Source organism: Schistocerca serialis, chromosome 3 (assembly GCF_023864345.2).
Source record: "Schistocerca serialis cubense isolate TAMUIC-IGC-003099 chromosome 3, iqSchSeri2.2, whole genome shotgun sequence".
NCBI classification, from domain to species: domain Eukaryota; kingdom Metazoa; phylum Arthropoda; class Insecta; order Orthoptera; family Acrididae; genus Schistocerca; species Schistocerca serialis.
In genome coordinates this window covers 12,471,011-12,478,553 of record NC_064640.1, presented here as the reverse complement: position 1 = coordinate 12,478,553, position 7,543 = coordinate 12,471,011, and positions in this window count along the sequence as shown.

Sequence of the window (7,543 nt, the reverse complement as noted above, 5' to 3'; positions counted from 1 at the left end):
ACCACCAGGGTTGTGGAGGCAGACAATCTCAGTACGGAATGTATGGTGAATGTGGGGTTACGAAATACCATTCGTGGTACACAGTGTCATAAGACAGTATCAGAATAAAGGAACTAGCAATGACAATGTTTATTAATAACCAAAGCTAGCTTCACAATGAGTGTTCTTGACAAAGATTGTATCGTAAATTGGTGAAAAGTGGACTAAGAGAGAAAGTGTCATCCAAACATTTCGAAACATCATTAGTTATTTACTAGAGAAAACATAAAAACACACCAAACAATATTTACAATGCAATACATCGAACCTGTTAACCTTGTTCAACGCGTTTTTTAAGTACTAAATAGCATCAAAATAACTGTGTTTTTCTTCCGCAATAGAACTGTCTTTTACACTGCTAGGAAAGCTTAAAAAATGAAAATTACTTCATCTAATTTGCGTTCTTATTCATACACGGTATCTGGGTTTTCCTCTGTAGAAGTTTTGGAAAACCTAGATCATTTTCGCTTTCAGGTATCTGGCCTCTCTTGCGGAAAAACATTCAATAGAAAAAATACCCAAGTCGTCACAGAACATTTATATTTTGTCGAGAGAACAAAGCAGAATAGCAAAATAAAGACCAAGCAGACGCAAAAGCACAAAATTCACTACTATTAAATGAGTGACGATGGCGAAAATAAGTTCACTTCCAGTGTTGGACAACGGACAGCGACACAGTTCTCGTCCCTCCCCGCCGTCCTTCGATCGCCACTAACGTCAACGTCAATAAATTTCGACCATGGACGCGTGCAGGAAGGTGGGGGTATTGGGGGTCAGTGAGAGTAATTGTCCCTAGTGAGAATTCATTTAGTTGTGAATATGAAAACGATGCTGTAACCAAAGGGATCAGTTTTTATGACGTAAAATACCTGGAAAATTATCCCTGAAATGACCTAAAAGTATCTCTAAAATGATGTAAAATTATGTCACACACAATATGAAAAGTAAGTTATAAAATGAACTATAGCAACGAAAAATTTTGTAAGAGGTGGTAACTGAAGTTACGAAGAGGTTAACCAATTAAAAAAATCTCTGTATTCTTCCTTAAGAAATCTGATTCTTTGAATATCTAAGAAAATTGTTGTATACTGGTTTTAGTGGTATTGCAATGTATGAGAGTCAGCATGCAGAGGGTCTCGAAGGTGAGGGAAAATCTGTTGTCAGACAACATGTGCCTGTAGAAATTTTTTTTCGATATTTGCTAAAGCGACTGGCGCAAGTACTTCGATATTTTCTTTAAGTTTTAAAAAGGAAATTAAGAAATCGACACACAGATATCGGTATTTCACAAACTGACATTATGTTCGGTAAAATATAGATAGTTCTCTATCAGTACCCATACCTGGTACAAGTTCACAACTGTAAGTGATATGACGATGACAGTAAGCAGATAAACCATGAATTTATATGTAACATGTGGAAACACGTTCTTTGTACCTGGTACAAGTTCACAACAGTAAGTGATATGATGATGACAGTAAGCAAATAAACCATGAATTTATTTTTAACATGTGCAAATACATTCTTGAGCAACGTTGTTGCTTTTTAACTAGAGATACGTGCATTACCTGTTCCTGGTAACATTAAAAGATTTCACTGTTGTGTCATAATTGGACATTAAAAACAAATATGTACAAAAATTAAGTAAAATCTTAAAAATGACATCTAGAAACTAAACTCTAGAGATCGAGCAGTGTCGACCATCCACAGTGTCATCCTCTGGCATCTGGCGTCATGCAAAAGTAGTATGAAGGAGCATGCAGTCACCACTCTCCCAAGCGTTTTACAGACTTTACAGACCATGGTACCGCTATTTCTCAATCAAGTAGATCCTCAACTGCTATCATGAGGTTTCAGTGCACATTGTTCTAGTCCTCCAACTTTGTGAGAGCCAAATGGAGTGGCAAATCAGCTACAGAAGTGGACCAAGAGTGACATCATACTTGAAAAATTAAATTCTGTACGGTACCTAAATGTTAAAAACTGCAAAATTAAATTTACATTTATATAACGCCTCTTTGGTGGCACTCAACTTGAGATACGCCACCTCGAATCACAGTAGTGGAAAATTTTCACTCCCAGTATTTGGCCAGCAAGGGGTGGAGAGATGGTGGCATAAAATTTGTGTCAATGACCTGGACTGAATTCCAAACTCCTCTCCATTGCCACATGAAGTGAGAGCATGTGACACTGTTGATGATGATCCATCCATTGAATGGGGATATTATAGTCTGCGGTGGCCTTGGTGCTATTTGAGAGGATTACACTATGTACCAGAATTAGGTTTCGACCTCTCCCTTCCCTTCCCCCAAAACAACTCAAATCCAACACCACACTCTCAAGAACTCATCAGTTATCCACACAACACAGATTCATTCTTGACACTTTATAACAGGATGGAGGATGGCAATAACAGACCACTTCCACCAGGACCTTGCCTAGAATCGTGATACAGGAATCCTGCATATGCGCCCCTACAATCATTCCCTGACAATGAGACCAATTTGACTTTCATAGTATACTGGGATGGTAGTACTTGTGAATAATGTGTAACTCATAAGAAAAGAAAGATTTCATCTCAGTCAACTTATGTTACTAATAAGATATAATGAAATCAAATTAAGCTACTAAACAACTGGGTGACGAAACTACCACATGTATGCATGGTCCTATTAGGAAGGATATCCATGGTGAGAGTTATGTTTTGGCAATGTTGCCTTCCAATGGGATGAAAAAGTCATCCTCCCTCTTCCCACATCATTAAGTATGCACATCTACAGGAACCTTAAATGACTGTTGGTGTAACAAAACAGTCGCATGACGAAACACACTCTACAAAATTCAAATAATGGGTAACAACTATCAGGAGCTAATTTAAAGTAGAATATTGTGCCATACTTCTTTTCATTTGCTGAAGTGGTGTTCATTTGCACTGCATGACCACTGAACATGAATGTGGGCGTTTCTGCAATTCGCTGTCATGAAACTCAACTGATAGGTAAGGTTTGAGAATGTAGTCGGCAGTGAATGAAGTTACCTCTCAATGTTCCAGCAGTCAGGAATAAGTTGTAAGCAGTGGTCTACTTAGAATTTTATATATTGTGAGATGCAAAAGTATAGTGAATAGAGTGAAAAAACTACCGATATTCGTAAATTGTTTGTTGTTTATGAACGAGTGAAAACCGAAAGTGAAAATTATGCTGTTTGCGATATAATATCACAAGAAAAGGGCAAGTCAAACTCATATAGCTCGCTTAAAAATTGCAGTAATCTCGTGGAGGAAATATTGAACTAGCCAGTATATTTGATTTGATGAAAACGATAGTAGTCTCCTGCTTAGAATTTTCGATGTCGGAAATTGGATTGAGAAACGGGGGATTTACTATTCTATAGTATCAGATTTTATCGAATCGATGCAACCTGAGAAAAATTACTATTTCAGGAATGACATAGATGACATAAAGACGCATTTCAATTCGACTGGTGTCGGTATAGCCATGCTTGGTTTATTCTAAAGCAGTAAAAGTGCGCTTTGTAAGTTGTATGTACCTTTCCAGCCATGTATGAAACATGCAGACCTCATGGAGCATTAATTAGCTGCCCATTCAACGATTTCAAAAATTTTCACGAATCTGCAAAAATGCATATATATTTCGAATGACAGAGAGATACAGTTGAAAAGTGAAGTGATTTTGTTAATGTATTGGCAAACATAACTAAGGGTGCATAAGAATTCCTCAGCGAAAATCTTGCGAAATTATCGCAAACTAACTGCACAAAGCTGATATAATTTGTTTTTTCCGTATTGTTTTCTGCATTACATGATTTTCCTTTAAGAGGAGAAACTAATTCAAATGCTGTTTTTTATTATTTACTTCAGTTTAGAATAGTCAGATGATGAAGCATTGCAGACACATTTCGAAAGTGTCCTTAAAATACCATCTATATTTCTCATATAACCCAAAATGATTTCCATTCTGAAACAAAATGTATAGTTTTACGTTATGCATTATTTTACAGGTTGTTTGTGTGCATGAACACGATGTATTTCACACAAAAATCGATGTTGAAACATGTGGCAGTGGTTCAAAAGCACAAAACGTGGAAAATGTTGTACATCCGAAAATTAAAAGGCAAGAAACAACTGATTGAAATAATGGGGCATGTGGCAAGATCAACAGGAAATAATGTAAATTGTGAGAAAATATAAAATCTATGATAGTAATAACAACTTTTACTGTAATTACACTGTTAGCTTGTTTACATTCATAACATTGACCTGGTACTAAAACTGCATTGTGGAAACCAGTAGGAGGATATGAAGAGCAGACTATAACATCCTCAAAAAATTTGTATCACATGTACAGGAAAAATATTTTGCCCATAGTGGCATGATAACCTGAGCCATCTCATGTGAATGCTACCATCTGAAACGCATTGTAATGTTTTGATGTTCCATTCCATTCCATCCTGTTCTTTCTGGTCAAGTGTGAATCGACTTTAGATCCACTTGAGCAGCTGTCAGGCGGCTCACACACATGTGTAAAGCTTAAATCATTTTTTGAACAGTGGCTTTTCCAGATTCTGGCTATGTGGAGTGTGGTGTTTGCTGTTCGAGCAGCATTTATCTGGTAGCAAGAAGCAACCATATCCATCAAGAAAAATTTCTTCTGGTACTCTGAAGTTGCAAGATTTGAGCACGTGTATAGTTGTCAGAGCGTAATAAGAGTAGTCTCTACATGATCTGTGTTTGTGTTTCATTATTTTGCTGTTTACAGTTTTTACATCATTTACAGCACTCAAGTCAAGTGAAAACAAAACAGATTTCTGTGACTGGAAGATATCAAGTGAATTAAAATACATTTACATAACCACAGAAGACTAAATAACATGTTATTACTTTCAGTTTTCTGATTTTGCATGTTATTAGCAAATAAAACATTAATTGTCTTGCAGTATATTGAAGTTATTTTTGTTAGTTTGCTACACTAATTTGGCTTTTGTTAATCCACTTAAATGAACTGTTTTCGTCTGCTGAGTTTGTCAATCCATTTAAATAAACTGTTCTTTTCCACTGAGATGGACAGTTTGTTTGAAACAAAGTGTTTCATTATGCAGTGTTTTCTAGTTTTAACTGTTTGCTTAATTTGAAATCTACATTTTCGTTTCCATGTGTGTATGGCATTTGTAGATCACAAATTATACAACAATAAAAAATCAAACATGAGAGAATATTCCAAGAAAATCGGCATCCCAAAAACCGCAATGAAACGTTTAATACTAGTTACTTCAGCGTTAATCTGGACATAAGAGTGCGTAATTTAAATTGAATTATTTTTTTGTATGGCTTACAGAATTTCACTCAACTTGGAGTATTCTCTGATGTCTTGCGTCTTTAATGGCATAATGTAAGATCTGTTAATGGCATGTGTCTGAACGTATATTCAATAAATGTTCACTTGAAGGTAGCTAAGCAGACAAATTTGGTCAATAGTGTGGAATAAAAATTTTCTTTCTGTGGGCAAGACTTGCACACATATAGAACATTGTACCTAGACTTTAAGTGTGCAGAATTAATTTTATTATCCATAAAACAGATGTTTTCTTGACTATATAGGATCCAGACACATAGGGAGAATACAAAGACAATGATTTGTACCAAAGGCAATATGTACTAAAATCAACTGCTAGATCGATTATTCCTACACAGTCGTCCCCCCCCCCCCTCCCCAAATAGTGTGGAGTATCTGGAATACAAAGGAACTGACACTTTATTTGCTGGCTGATTCTTTTGCATACTGCTGGCTGCAACTTTGGTGGTGCAGCTGCTGGTGGCAGTGACACTGTGGCCACTGGGTGATAGTGGGTGATAGCAACTCCAGGTGAGGTCTGTGCAGGCAGCTCCTGGCATGGTGTGGTTTGCGGCTTTGGTATTCAGTCTTGTGAGAATGGAGGTAGGACTCATGCTGGCTTGACTCACTCGGCAGAGACCTCGGTGTTTTTGTCATTTTGTAAGATCCCACAGTGTCACCTCTTAGCTTTAACACAAGAAAGAGCCAGGATACAGTGCCTGAAGCAGCGTTTGACGTTTATGCTACATCACTGCCCATGTTAATAACGTTTTTGTTGCAATGTTTTAATGCACAGTATAGGAAGATTTTGTTATGGGAAGCTAGTGAGTAGGTAGAATCACAAGATAGACTCGTTGAATGATGTGCCTAATGGTCACACAACGTGAGGACGACCAGGCGAGCAAGAGCCATAGTGTACTGGAGCAGAGAGGAACAGTGGAGATTCATCTACTACTCTGGGCGCTAGGAAGTGAATCTTTTATTATTCATATTTACTGTTTAAATATTATTATACAGCTCCAACCATTCTGATGATGTTATTTGCACTGGGAACTTGTTATTCATAGTTTCAGAATAAATTAATTCAAAAGGAAATTCTTACTACAAATATCAACTTCCGTCAGTCCTTGCTGATAGAATGGATGGGCCAATCACAAGTGCAACATGAGAGGACAGGCACCAAACTGTTAAGATAGTTCAATACTAGTTTCTGATCGGTTTCCAAGGAGGTAATACACGAATCCGTGTACAGAATCTGTCTCATGTGAAGAGGGAACATTTGTTGAAAAACTGTCTAAGGTGACATGCCTGTGCTATGTTGTGTTAATCCAAGGTGGTCTGCAATCGGATTTCGAGGTGGCAACACGTGAACTAGTGTGTGAAATGCAGCTCTGTGTAAAGACGGAATTAATTCTTAAAGTTTCCTTGGAAGACATATTTGTGCCATCTCATGTCGATTCTAACATCGAGTGGAGCACTTCTGTGACTTTTACGGTGCTCGGGAATTAATGATTAATGATGAGTAATCTGGTTATGAGTATTAACGATAGACTGGCTCTAGAAATCGTTGTATAACTTTGCGATTGGTGAAATAAAACAAAATTAGTATGCAAGCAGTAGTAAATCGCACTGTAGAAAATCGCATTACATTCAATTTAAAGTGCATAGTCTGGCAAAACAGTGTTCACATTGATATCCGTTTGAGCTCTTTCTCACATATATGGATCCATCTATCGTGTATGAAGAACAGAAAGGTGATAAATCCGAATTGTGTATGTGGCTTTGTTCAGTGCAGTGGTCGAAAAAGTGTACTCAAGATGTATAATGCTGCTACTGAAGAACTCATCTCTGATGTGCTGAAAGAAGAACTCGCAATAGCTAAAAAATATATCAATGAAATCGAATCGTTAATTAATTCTTTGAATGTCGATTTTAATCCTTTCGTGAAAAATGTACCAAGTGAAACCTACAACACTTTCAAAGAAACCGTTAATGAAAGTCAAAGTGCTCCAATATCTGCTATAGTTACGAAAAACTCGTTTGCACCCATTACACAACAGAAACACCGACAAATGAAATTTTTGAGGGAAGATGAAACAAAACGAAAAGTTTATATCTTTGCAGACAGCCATGGACGAGATTTAGCCACTATT